Source organism: Rhinoderma darwinii, chromosome 1, assembly GCF_050947455.1.
Source record: "Rhinoderma darwinii isolate aRhiDar2 chromosome 1, aRhiDar2.hap1, whole genome shotgun sequence".
In the NCBI taxonomy this organism is placed as follows: domain Eukaryota; kingdom Metazoa; phylum Chordata; class Amphibia; order Anura; family Rhinodermatidae; genus Rhinoderma; species Rhinoderma darwinii.
In genome coordinates this window covers 605,521,030-605,535,084 of record NC_134687.1, presented here as the reverse complement: position 1 = coordinate 605,535,084, position 14,055 = coordinate 605,521,030, and the positions used below count along the sequence as shown (strand labels likewise).

The window sequence follows — 14,055 nt, the reverse complement described above, 5'->3', positions numbered from 1 at the left end:
CATACCCTAACTGTTACCATAATCAACGTTAGAAGGAAAAAATGCTGGAAATAGATCAATCTGTGTGTAATGAATCTACAGAATATGAGTTTCACTTTTTAAATTGAATTACTGAAATAAATTTACTTTTTGATATTCTATGTCATTGAGAAGGACCTGTATAAATATATATATATATATATATATACACGCACGCACACGCACGGTCGAGTCAAGTTATTATGACCACCTCCTACTTTCGCCGTCTGCAGCGCGTAGCCCATGAAGGAAGTGCTGTGTCGTGGGCTGGCTCGGTGGGTATGTAAGATGTGCTATAGGCTGTCTAAACATATATCACTCCTTGATGCCATGAGTAAAAGGGGAGATTTATCAGTTGCAAAAAGGGATGATTATTGGCATTCGGGCCAAGGGTGGCAGCATTTCTCAAACAGCGCAGTTTGTGTGGTGAAAGTGAATCGTGAGTGGACAAATGGCACCATTGGGAATAACCGACGTGGAAACTGGAGCACCACGTGCCTTTGAAGTGAGAAGTGAACGGCGGCTATGAAGGTGCACGTGGGCCGAAAGACACGCTACAGTAGAGCAGCTCATCGTGAAAATCAACCACGGGGCTACCAAACGTGTGTAACACAACAGTTCAGCAAACCCGACTGCGTATGGGGCTCCGGAGCTGACGGATGGTCACTGCTCCTATGGTAACAAAGGTGCATCGGAAAAAAAGGCTTCAATTTACACGCCAGAAACGGAATTGGACCACCGATGATTGGTAAAGCGTTGCCTTCTCTGCTGAGTCATGTTTTCTGCTTCATTGAACGGATGGACGTTGGCGTGTCAGGCGAGAAACATCAGAGAACAAACACCCTGCAACCATTGCTGGAAGAACACAAGCTGGTGGCGGCAGCGTTATGGTCTGGGGAATTTTTTCATGGCAATCTCTGGGCCCACTCATCCATGTGGACGGCTCTGAACCGATTTGGGTATGAATCCATTGGTGCAGATCACGTCCACCCATACATGATGTTTGTATTCCCTGGGGCAGATGGAATCTTCCAGAGTGACAATGCGACATGTCACACGGCTAGAAATGTCGGACAGTGGTTGGAAGAGCACGACCAAGACTTCCAAGTACTTCCCTGGCCCCTAATTCACCAGACGTGAACCCAATTGAGCATCTGTGAGACCACCTCGATCGTGTTGTTCGCACTATGGATCCTCCCCCATGCACCCCCAGTAAATGTGTTATATGCACTGCAGTCAGCATGGCCCCAGATACCCGAGACCACCTACCAGCACCTTATTGAGCCACTGACGGCCCGTCTAGCTGCTGTCCGTGCTGCACACGGCGGGTACTCTGGATATTTGGATATAGCTGCTGGTCATATTAGGCCTTATTCATACGAACGTGTCTGTTTTGCGCATGTAAAAAACGCAGCATTTTTCTTGCGTTGCAGTTCAATGTGACATCCGTGTACGGTGCGTGTCTGCGTTTTTTACGCGCGTCTGTCATCCGTATGTCACACATTTTTTACCTCAGCAAAATAAACTGAAGGTTTTTTTTGTTTTTCCTCATTTCTTTAGCAACTGTTGCATGAAAAAACGCATGGCAGACGGATGTGATTTTCATGCACCCATTCACTTCCATGGGTGCGTGATGCGCAAAAACGCACAAGTATACGACATGTATATATGTATATCTGTCTCTCAATAAATAAAATTAATCAGTAGTATTAGAAAAAGTCTCACTGCAGCCCTGGCCTAAATCATTCATGAGCCACGCCCACTCTATTGTGCATAACCTCGTCCACGCCAGAACCCTACTTTATCACTGTACTGCTCCGCCAGTTCATCCTTGTTTCACATTGACACGCCCACACCAAATACTCTTGCCTTTACAGCTCATTATACCATGCCGCCCGCCACACCCTATTCTAGATAACCACGCCCATAGATTGTTTTTTGTCTCCCTCATACTTCATCGTATTATACTGTCACGCCCATTCCTCGGTGTTTTACATAGCCACGCCCACAGCAGCACTTAATTGCGAGCGTATTATACCGTCCCTCACTTTTACCACGCCCATTAATCAAATCCGGCATCTTCACAGTTTTTTTTTTATAGTCCCACCCATTTAGTTTTTGGTTTTACATAACCATAAGGTTTGCTCAGGTTATTGATTTTTAACAGCCCCGCCCATTCAGCGTAACTTTGCATAGCCATTCTCCCACCAAGAAATCCTTATTGCCAGCTCGATGTGATTACGACACGCCCTTTAACCACGCCCATATTGGGAGGCTGCCAGGGAAGCGGTCACGTGACGTCGGTGACGCAGCTGTCTGCAGCGACGTGGAGTGATGGCGGCTACATCTCAGTGACAGGAGATGAAGATATTGTGTCTATCTGTATAGATACCGGGTGACACAGGTGAGAGGCCGGACGGCCCCCTTCTCCTCCAGCAGGGCTCTTGCCCAGTCCATTCTCTCATGTGTGGTAGAGATATCCGCTAGTAGCCCTGTCCTTACTTCATAGCCCACTGACTTGTGCATTAGTGATAGGAAAGGATGGAGGATGGGTTTTGGATAACCTAAAGGAAACTTGTCACAAAATATTTTCACTGGATATGTAAATTAGAATGGGTTTTTCTGGTGGAAACCATCAGCAAGTAGTATATATCTCTTGATGGCAGCAATTATGGCGTTCCTGCTAATGTCAGGGTGAGCTGCAATGATCATTGTCTACCTGTCCTGCGCCCAGAACGTGAGCATGATGGTTGTTGTAGATGTCATGATGTGGTTGTAGAATATCTCCAGGGCTGGCATGGTCCCCCGTGTGCTGGTTACCGCGGTGCCCTTGCCTACTGCACCCTCTTGCATGTTGGATTTGGAGGGGCGACACTTCTAAGGGCTATCCCAATAATATACGTTTATCATGTATCTATAGGGAGGCGTCCTTTTCTGGATCTGTCATTCTCCGCTTGCTGTCATTAAATGGGAATGTAAGTAATACTTGTCACAGCTGAGGATTTGCTGCAATTGTATCCAGTCTAGATAGTCTTCTCCATCTAAATATATACAACTTTGTCCTGTCCTGATAGTTTGTTACAATGTATCAGTTTGGAGTCCGGGCTGTTCCGCTAACGTTTGATTCACATCCCGTTTGTGCCCTGCGTTTATCGTGTACGAGGAAAAGCTCTCGACGTACATAATAAGGCCCCATGCACTCGGCTGTGCCCGTAATCTCAGCCTGTGATTGCGGGCATGGCCGACGGCCGTGGACAGCCACTCGCGTTTTCGGCCTGTTCTCCCATACAAAGTACGGGAGCGCGGTCCGTAAAAAGCCAAAAACGGACATGTCCTTTGCGGTACACTTCTATGGCCCGGGCTCCTTTCGGTAAATATACGGGAAGGTGTCCCTGATCAATAGTAGAGAATGAGTCCATAATTGCGGACCGTAACTACGGATGATTTTTACGGTTGTGGGGCCTCAGCGTGTCTGTAGGGCTTCATTAGACCGACAGAGGCCAAAAGAGTGCCCTTTTGGCTCTGTCTAGCTGGTATGCGTTGGTATGACTTTTTGTGGAGGATGGCATAACGTAGAAGACTACGCGATTCCATGCTGAGGTATCCTGCTTAAAAAAAACAACATACTGTGCGGTATGTGTTTTGTTTTTTTTTAACATGGGAGCCTACGGGTGATGAATGCCACTGTATGGCATCTTTCAGAGGTATAGGTTAAACGAACGCGCCTGATGGCACTGTTCATATATGGATAGTGATGTCAGGGGCTTCCATGGGCGCAGAGCTTTAAGTAGTGCTGTGTCCGGGGACTTCGGGCGACGTGTCCCACTGAACCCCCTATACAGTAAGATACGTCGCTAAAATTTGTCGAAGGTATTCGTCGGGACTCCTCCCGACATATACCTCCAGTGGAAGGGTTAAAACGCGGTGTGAATCAGGCCTAACTGGACTGTCTAGACTGGGTACAAATGTAGCAAACTCTCAGCAGTGAGAAGTACTAGGACTGTACCAGGGTTGCACGATGCATTAAAAATTTCGATACAGTTATTTCATGTATTTCGATACTAAGCTGTGCGGCCGCACAGCTCAGTATTGTAACACATGAATATATGAGAGCGGGGCTGCGGCTGTGTGATACAGTCATTGCCCCGCTCCTGAGTCCTGACAAGTGCGCGCGGTCAGCATGAGGAGATGCGGCCGACGCTGCACTAATGAGCGGCGGCACTGAAGACAGAACATGGCGGGCGCACCACAAAACACCTCCATGTTCTGTCTACAGTGTCTGCGCCGCTGCTCATTAGTGCAGCGCCGGCCGCATCACCTTATGTTGACCGCGCGTACACGCTTCTTGTCAGGAGCGGGACAATGGCTGTATTACACACCTGCAGCCCCGCGGCGAAGATCAGAGAAACCCCTCGTTATCGCCGCTATTCCCCTGAATTAAAAGGCTGCGATGCTCTTCCCTATAATATGCTAAAGTATCGATTTCTGTACACTTTCTGATGTTTGTAAATAAAAGGATATATAACTTTCTAATATACAATTGTGTTTCAATTGCAGACCGTTTCCAAGATCTCGGCTTGCTGTCAGTGAATGAAAACATTGGGAGTTTAACATCCAGGGGCTAAAAACCCATGCTGTCCTGCTGACACAGCTGCAGTTTGTTGAAATTGTGTTCAGTCTAGAAAATCATCTCTGATACATTGTAACAAACGTTCAGGGCAGGAAAGAGATTTGTACTACTTAGGCCTCGTTCACATCTGAGTCGGAGGCTCAGTTAGGGGCCCTCGTCGCAGATCCAGCCGACAATACTGGAAACCATAGCACAGCATGCTCCGTTATTGATTCTAGTAGAACTATGGACACCTTGATGGAACCCATTAAAGTCAATGGTGTCGGTTTATGCCACCAGTGGTGTCCTCCGTGCAACGCAACCTGCGCTTCCAGCTTTTCCATTGTTCTGCTCTTCTGACGTAGCAGAACAATGGAAAGCCCGAACGCAAGTGTGAACCAGACCTTGTATTTATCTCAGAGTATTGTTTAGACTGGATACGATTGTAACGAAAAGTGCTTAGTCTGTACCGGCTTTCACCCTCTGTAGAGTAGAATGCTCCCATTCACTGACACAAACTGAGATCTTGAGAATTGTGCAAAATGCTAACAAAAAGCGAAAGTCCACCTTTTTTGCATCTCAAATTAAAAATTTAAATAACTTTGCAGACCGTCCTAATTAATAATAATGTTTTTTTAAATTATTGTTATCTGTTTTGTGTATAAATCTCCAATGCAGACCTGTGTGTCTCTGGTTACAGGCGGCAAGCCCTGTGTTGTCTGATCCTGCCGCCATATTGACTGTAGAAGAGGGGGTTGGGGAGTAACGCGTGACTGCAGGATATGCCATGAAGTCCTGATGGGTGCGTGTCCCACCTATCGGGGGCCGGTTATCATCTTTCGCCCATTCACGTCTCCTGCGGTCTCCATAGAGTTTAATAGTAAGGTGGCTACAGACCTCTTCGTGGAAGTCCATGGGAGTTACGGAAAGAGCCGGCCGCCGCTGAATGTCACTGAACCCTGCGCTCTTGATAATTGAGGGTCTCCGAGGTGGGCTCTGCACCTATCGTGCATTTATGGCATATCCTGTGGTTCAGCCTTCACACCGCATTAATTCACTGTTTAATGTGTACGTCAGGAAAGCTCCCGGAGTACACACTAAACATGAACACAGGGCTCCGTCAGTCCAACCGAGGCCAAAAGAGTGTTCTTTGGGCTGGTAAGCTTTTTTTTTTTTTTTTTTTTTTTTTTTTTGAGGTATGGAATAGCGTAGTAGACTACGGGCCCCTTCATGCTATTACACTATGTGTAACGTATATGCCGGGAAAAGCTCCCAATGTAAATGTTAAACGTAGACTTGACGGATGCCTAACGGTGATCACCGTAACTATAGACTGTCGTAGTATACATTAAACCTATACGTCATGGGCTTAGTTCATGCCATGAAAAGAGTTCATAACGTATCTGTTAAACTAATACCGTTATATTCTATTGATGACGGATGCCACTAGTAGGCGATAATGGCATCCGTTTAACCGTATAAGCTTTTAAACGCTAAATGCCTATGACGTCAACATTAAACGTATGCCATTCAGTGGCCTATGTCACCCTTAGTGCCCCATGTTAAAAAAGAAAAATGTATACGGGTCGGTATGTTTTTTTTCTTTCTTGCTGGATGGAATGGTGTAGTCTGTTACGCTATTCCGTACTTCAAATAAAAAAAATATGACGTATTTATGTATTTGGCCTTTGGGATAACAGTGCCCTATAGACACGGTTACACTATATATAGTGAGTGAAGGAAGGCGGCCTACGCTTAGCAAATAAAGTATACTTTTTTTTTTTTCAACATGGGTGACTTATGCCATACATTGATGTACGTTTAACATATACGTCATGTTTTTGTTTCTTTTCCTGATAAACGGATACCATCATAGTCTGTGTGGCGATACGTTTAATGGTTGCCTATGGGATTCCACGATGCATCGGAACTTCGATACTGTTGAACCCTCAAATGTTTCGATACCGTTATTTCATGTATTTCTATACTAAACTATGCGGCCGCACAGCTAAGTATAGTAATACATGAATGTAGTTGGTGCGGGGCTGTGGCTGTGTAATACAGCCATTGCCCTGCTCCTGAGTCCTGACGAGTGCGCACGCGGTCAGCATGATGCTATATGACCAGCGCTGCACTAATGAGTGCTGACAATGAAGACAGAACATGGCGAGCTCACTGCAAAATACCCCCATGTTCTGTCTTCAGTGCCTGCGCCGCCGCTCATTAGTGCAGCGCCGGCCGCATCACTCATTGTCAGGAGGGGGGGCAATGGCTGTATTACACAGCCGCAGCCTCGCTCTAACGGCGGAGATCAGAGAAACCTCTCATCTCCGCCGTTATTCCCCTGAATGCTGCAATCAAAGCTGACCGCAGCATTCAGGGGAAAATGAGAAGGGGGGGGGGGATGCCCTTTGGATCGCGTCACGGGGAATCCCTGTGACGCAATCGAAGGACATACCATATATGGGCAGACATCCCAGGGTCCATTGAAGGAACCCAGGGCTGTCTTACCATATTTCCTGTTAGGGCATACTAAGGTATGTCCTAACAACTGCCTGTGTACTATTAGTATATAGATATATGCCAGTGCATTCCAATTTAAAAATAAAAAAGGATTGTAAAAATGTGTGTATTTTTTTTTTTAAACATTAAAAGAAGTCTCAATACATAAAATATACACTTTCGGTATCGTCACGACCGTAATAACGCATTTATAGTGTTTCATGTTTACGCTGTTATAAAGTAAAAAATTGCTTTCTTTCACTTATTGAGGCACGAGGTATTATGAATTTTGAACCTTCATGTTCCTCACATTAATGGTAATTAACCCCATCATGTACCTCACACATTAGGGTATGTTCACACGCTTAACAAAATACGTCTGAAAATTTTCAGACTTTTTTTGAGCAACTCACTTTTAGTAGCGTTTTCGTGGCGTTTTTTTTACATCCGTTTTTGGAGCGGTTTTCAATAGTCTATGAAAAAACGTCCCAAGAAGTGTCCTGCACTTCTTTTGACGAGCCTTCATTTTACACGCCGTATTTTGACAGCGACGCGTAAAATGACAGCTCGTCTGCACAGAACATCGTAAGACCCATTGCAAGCAATGGGCAAATGTTTGCAGACGTATTGGAGCCGTCTTTTCAGGCGTAATTCGAGATGTAAAACGCCTCCATTACGTCTGAAAAGAGGTCGTGTGCACATACCCTTACCCCAATGTTGTCCATTATGACTGAGGGACATGTTTGGGTTAATTACTATTAATGTGAGGCACATGAAGGTTGAAAATTAATCACACCTCGTGCCTCATCAGAATATGGAAGAACTTTTTTTTTTTCTTGTTGGCAAAGTATCGTTTTGGTATCCAGTATCGCAATACTACACGAAGTATCGGTATCGATGTCCAAATTCTGGTATCGTGACAACCCTAGTTGCCTATTAGTGGAATCCGGCACCCATGGACTATAGCGTTATCCATTTAATGTATACCATTATAGCCTATGGCTGACGGATGTCACTGTTAGGGCGTCTATTAGGGCGTCTGTCACAGCCTAACTTTAACGCAGGCGTCGGGGGCTTTTTCTTTTTCTTTTTTTATAAATTCTTTTATTTTCATTTTGAAACACAAAGTATACACAAAACAATCGGAATATGCCAGTGCAATACAGTCAACAGGCCACAGATCGACTATCTGCATTACATAAGTGCATGGGATCACAAGAAATTAATACATCGCTCAAATCAAATGTAAAAGAATCTCCGATATGCACCCTGCACCCGCAGCTGTGCATAATACTCCAGGGACGGACAAGAGAACAGTAAGAGAAGAGAGGAAAGGGAAGGAACTAACCCGACACACTGGACCTAGGTGTTAAGTCAAGAGGCCATGATGGCCTTATATTCCGCAGTGGATTGAAATCGGATCCATTCACGCCATGTTCTGAGGAAGGAGGCATGGGACCCTTTCATTGATGCCGTGAGGTCCTCCATTCTCATGATCTCCTGAATCTTGCCGAACCACATGCCCACTGACAGGGGACAGGATTGTCTCCACAGTGCAGGAACACACGCCCTAGCCGCGTTCACCAAATTGCGAACCACCGAGCGTCTATACGTAGACAGGCACCTCGCAGACATGGAACAGGAAAAGGCCCGGGGATCGTGGGAGGGGGAAATCTGTAAATTTCGAGGAAATTCGCCACACCTCGGGCCAGAAATCAGTCAGGAGTGGGCAGTCCCAAAAAATATGCATTATTGTACCCACATGGTCACCACATCTCCAGCATAATGGCGAAGCCGCCGGGATCATTGCATGCAATCTCGAAGGCACCCTATACCAACGGGACAGAATCTTTAACCCTGCCTCCTGAAATCTGCTGGCCATAGAGGATTTATGCGTCAAGGTGAACAGGCGCTCCTTTTGTTCAGGGGTAAATGTCAAGCCCAAGTCCCTCTCCCAGGTAAGAAGGTGGAGGCAGATTGGAGGGTGTGATCAAAAGAGTATAAAGTGGACAACAAGTGTCGAATTGTGCCCGTGCCGGTACATAGGAGTTCAAACGGGGAGCTATCCCGCGATTGTCCCGCTGGATGTTCTAATGATGCCAGGAAGTGTCGCAACTGGGTAACCTGCCATGCCGAGAAAGGGTCCGACAAAGACTGTAGCGAAGCGCTAGACATCCACATCCCATCCTGCAAAAAGTGTACAGCCGTCCCTTACCTGCCCTCAACCAAGGCTGGAAGGGGCCACTGTCCAGTCCCGCTGGTAAAGCTGGATTGCCCAAAATCGGGAACAGCGGGGAGGGGGCTGGCGAGGCCAATGCCCCCTCCCACTTTACACGAAAAAGCAGGGATCGGGCAATACGTGCAGGTTTCCCTCCCTAGATGAATTTGTGCACAAGGGACAGCAGGGATTGAAAGAACGGGCGTGGGATATGTATCGGTAGGGCCTGAAAAAGATACAGAATCCACGGTAAAATGTTCATTTTAAAAATCACACACCTACCAAACCAGGTAAAGGTGCCCGACGTCCAAGAATCCAGGTCAGCTTTTATACGTTGAAGAAGTGAGGGAAAGTTCACCGCATAAAGGCGAGATAGATCACTGGGAAGTCAGACTCCCAGGTATTTAAGCGAGTCCCTTGCCCACTTAAAGGAGAAGGACTCCGACAGGTCAGTAACCAGAGGCTGTGGTAACGAGATGTTAAGGGCCTCTGACTTCTGGTAGTTGATCTTGAAGTTGGATAATCTCGAGTATCTACTCAATTCTGCCATCAGGTTGCACAAGGAAATTCTTGGGGCTGTAAGGAAGCAGAGCAAATCATCCGCGTAGGCGGCAACCTTATGAGGCCTGCCTCCCAAGTCCAAGCCCGTAATATCCGGGTTGGAGCGGATATGGCACAACAAGGGCTCCAGGCATAAAATGAAAATCAGTGGAGATAGGGGGCGGCCTTGCCGCGTACCATTAGTGATTGTAAATGAAGATGAAAAGTGCCAGTTGACCTTAACCTGGGCCGATGGGGAGGAGTAGAGACCCGAAATCCAGGACATCATATGAGTCCCCATACCTATATGTCGCAAAGTTGCTAACATGAAGTCCCAGCTGACCCTGTCGAAGGCCTTCTCTGCGTCCGTAGACAAAAAAAACAGGTGGGGAGGGATGAAACTACCGCCTGGTACATTAAACCGTGTGGTGTCATCTCGCGCTTCCCGCAAGGGCATAAAACCCACTTGGTCGGTATGTATCACATTGTGAAGGAGCGGAGTCAACCGGTATGCCAGAATCTTCGCAAATCGTTTCAGATCTACATCCAGTAGATAAATAGGACGATAACTCTGGCATAGGGATGGGTCCTTCCCCTCCTTGGGTATGACCGTAATGTGTGCCCTCAACGTGTCTCCAGGGATGGAGCCCCCCTCAGTGAGTGAATTGAAGGCCCGGAGGAAGTGGGGCGTAAGCAAGTCTGAGTAGGTCTTGTATATGGTAGGGACGTATCCTCCGGTGGGATAAATTTCATCCCTGAAGACCGAAGATACTGCTCAATCTTCTCCAGCTGACTGCTGCCATCCGGAGAGGAGGATGCCTTCGGGAGATTATAGAGAGCGTGGTAATAAGCACGGAAGGCCTCCGAAATGTCTTGCAGGAGTTGCAGCTGTTCATTATGTGAGCCCAGGACGTGTGGGACATAGGTACGTGAGCGGGTTTTCCGAAGAGCTCGGGCCAAGGTCCTACTGGGTTTGTTAGTAAATTCATAAAAGTGCCGTCTACATTTAACTAATGAGGCCTTCGCCTTTGCAAGACAAAGTGAACGTACCTGCTCGCTCAACTGCCCCAATTCCGCCCCAACACCCGATCCTGAGATACCTTATGAGACTGTTCCAATCTATGTATTCGGGTCAGTAAGTCCCGGAGGTGAGCCGTCCGTTCTTTCTTAAGTTTGGCCCCAATTTGTATAAAGGAACCACGCACCACACATTTGTGCGCCTCCCAAATACAAAAAGAGTCCATCCCCGGCGTGTTATTTGTGTCGAAGTACTCATCCAGTTCCCTGCGAACATCGGAGACCACCGTCGGATCTTGTAGGAGCGAGTCATTTAGTCGCCCCTGCCAGGAACAAGGGTGGGCCGTTGGGCGAGCTAAAGTGAGTAATAAGGGCATGGTCAGATAGTGTTATGTCATCTATTGAGGACGATGTGAGGCTGGAGAGATGTGTGTGACGCAGGAAAAAGTAATCTAACCTAGAGTAAGAGTTGTGTGGCGCCGAATAGAACGTGTAGTCTTTGGTTGAGGGATGCAGAACCCGCCACGCGTGTACAAGTTGGTGCTCATGCAGCAATCGTCGTATACGACGGTGAGCTGCCCTGGGTAGAAAGGAGTGTCCTCGTGAGGTGTCTAATATGGGATCCAATGTGACATTCAAATCCCCCCCCCCCCAGTATTAGGGTCCCTTCCATAAAGCCATCCAGCGCCCTTAAAACTTTGTCCAAGAAGGCCACTTGACCAGTGTTAGAGAGATGGTATGAGGCCAGTGTGTACAGTGCGTTATCCAACTTAGTCTTCACGAAAAGGTATCGGCCCGCTCCATCCGTGCAAGTCTCCACATGTTCCCAATGAAGGGAGCGTGAGATCAGGATGGAGACTCTGTAATGATGGGGGTAAGGAAACAGACAAGTGAGCCCTAATCTACCTGCCACTCAGTCCCTGCCTACTTGCAACGACCAGCCCTGGGCGACGGTCCCTACGCTCGATAAGTGCACAACAGACAAGGGTACACAGAAGCAAGGGAAAAGGGCAGTTGCCCACGGCAACACCGTGAGCAACAAGAGTGGTGAACGAGCCGAGTCAAACCAGGAGTGTACGAGGTACCAAACGCAGAGCAGGAGAGTAGTCAGTAAGCCAGGGTCAATATGAAGCAGGGTCAAATAGATCAAGAAGCTGCAGCAGGGCCAGGAAACCAAACGAGAAGAATCACAAGCAAGGAGGAACAGGAAAGGCAGGTATAAATAGACAGAGGGTGGGTGCTAGCTCCGTCTGGCCAGGCTGTGATAGACTCTCCCACTCCTAAGCCTGCCATGATGAGTGGCGGGAAGATGGAGTCAGTCTCACAGACATAGAAGCAGGTACAGACTGATTACCTATGGGCGTAGATACAGAAGTTGTGCCTGGCAGATCCTTAACAGACTCCCTTAGTCTTGGAGTCAAGGGGTACACTATGATACCCATCAGGATAGTTAGTCTGTGAGCTTCGGTATGCAGTCCGCCTGAAAGTGGGTTTCCTGCAGGAAGGCCACGTGTGCTTTTCTTTTCCACAGAAGACGGAGAATGGAGGACCTCTTTTCAGGAATATTCAGACCCTGCGTATTCAGGGAGACAACCGTAATGTCAGACATGTTTGTGGATTTAGGGATGGACAAAGGGGTAAGGGAAGAGAGCGCGAGAAAGAAGAAAAGTTCCTACACAGGAGCAGCAATAAAGAAGGCGCCAGAAAACACGAGTTCTCTAAAGTCGGAGTACGATATCTCTCCAATACTCAACGTGAGCTATGTCGCCCGCAGATGGCCTCCGAACACAACACAGCTGCACGGAACCCTAATAAGGAACGAGGAAAGGCAGCAGTGCAAAAACAGTGTTTCAGTAATCAACTAAATATCTCAATTAAATTGCATCGAAGCCCCGGACTCACCAAATCAACAATTAACAATAACCAGAGCCCACCTTCCCCCACTCGGTGAAACAATTGAAACATCCCCTAACCGGTAAAGACCATCCCTCCCCCTAGGCCCACAGCAATACAAATGGCCTAAGAGCAACACCAACAACGCGTTCTTCACCGCCCTCCAAGAGCCCTATGGAAGAAGAAGGTGGGATGAGGTACAAGTAAATGTCCACATAGGAGTGTTGACTGTCATTCAGTCTCTCCACGGGAATGCCGTCCTGGAGGATGAGGGTCAGCGGGCCCAATCCCACGGTCTCGGCGCGGAGCTCTGGGGGTCGGAGTTCGGACAGCTCTGCTCCTGGACGAGTCGGAGGATGAGACACACAATCCGGATACGGGCCTCCTCTGGGAGCGAACGTTGCCGGAGGTTCAGTCCAGTCTGGTAACCGCACCGGTGGGATCTCCAAGAACCGGAAGGCCTCTTCTAGGTCGTCCGGAGAACGGACCGCAAATGACATTCCCTGCCTGCGAAGGATGATATGGAAGGGGTGTCCCCACCTGTAGGTTGCGCCTGCTGCCTTTGTCGCTTCCAGTAGAGGACGGACAGTTCTGCGCATGGAGAGTGTCAGTCTTGAGACATCTGGCAGGACTGTAATTTCCGTACCGTTGAAAGGGACGCCCCCTTCTCCCAGGCTCTCCTGGCAATATCCTCTTTCTGCTTGTAGAAATGCACTCTACATATAACATCTCTGGGTCGGTTGCCATCTCTATTCCGGGGGCCCGCCAGTCTGTGAACTCTGTCCAACTCTATGGGCATATCCCGCGGACGCTCCAGGAGTTTGTTAAAAATGTGTGTCACAGCATCGTAAAGTCCATCTGGGGGTACAGACTCTGACAAACCCCTCAGTTTCAAATTGTTACGCCTCCCCCTATTCTCGACATCATCCAAATGCAGCTAGAGGTCCCGGAGTTGCGTAGCTTGGGTAGCCAAGGACTGAGAGAGGACCGATATGTCCAGGGAAGATACGGAATGCTGGCGATCTGTTTCCACCCGCGTGGCCAGAGCACCCACATCTTGTGTGCCCGCACCAATGGCCCTGTCGTGTTTCTCCTCCAACCGGGTGAGGCGGAGGTCCAAGTCGGTTTTGGTGGGTAGTACCCTGACCATCTCCCAGAGTTCTGCCAGGGTCCGTTCCATTGAGATCGGGAGGCCCGGGGACCGGCCTGTGTGATGTCCCCCCTACGTGTACTGGTGGGGTGGGGGGTCCTGTGTTGT

At 48.0% G+C, this 14,055-nt stretch overlaps 1 protein-coding gene across 4 annotated transcripts in view; it reads left to right on the top strand.

Moving 5' to 3' along the window:
- The first annotated feature begins 2,272 nt into the window (after positions 1-2,272).
- Positions 2,273-14,055, top strand: part of DYM (dymeclin) — a 343,122-nt gene continuing 331,339 nt past the window's right edge. The window contains exons 1-2 of one of the 4 annotated variants that reach the window (XM_075840904.1): positions 2,276-2,422; positions 2,939-2,993. The gene's annotated coding sequence lies outside the window, so the exon portion shown is untranslated. Of the gene's footprint in view, positions 2,423-2,938; positions 2,994-14,055 lie in introns of all 4 variants that reach the window. The other 3 variants (XM_075840911.1, XM_075840896.1, XM_075840919.1) reach the window with 3 other exon arrangements.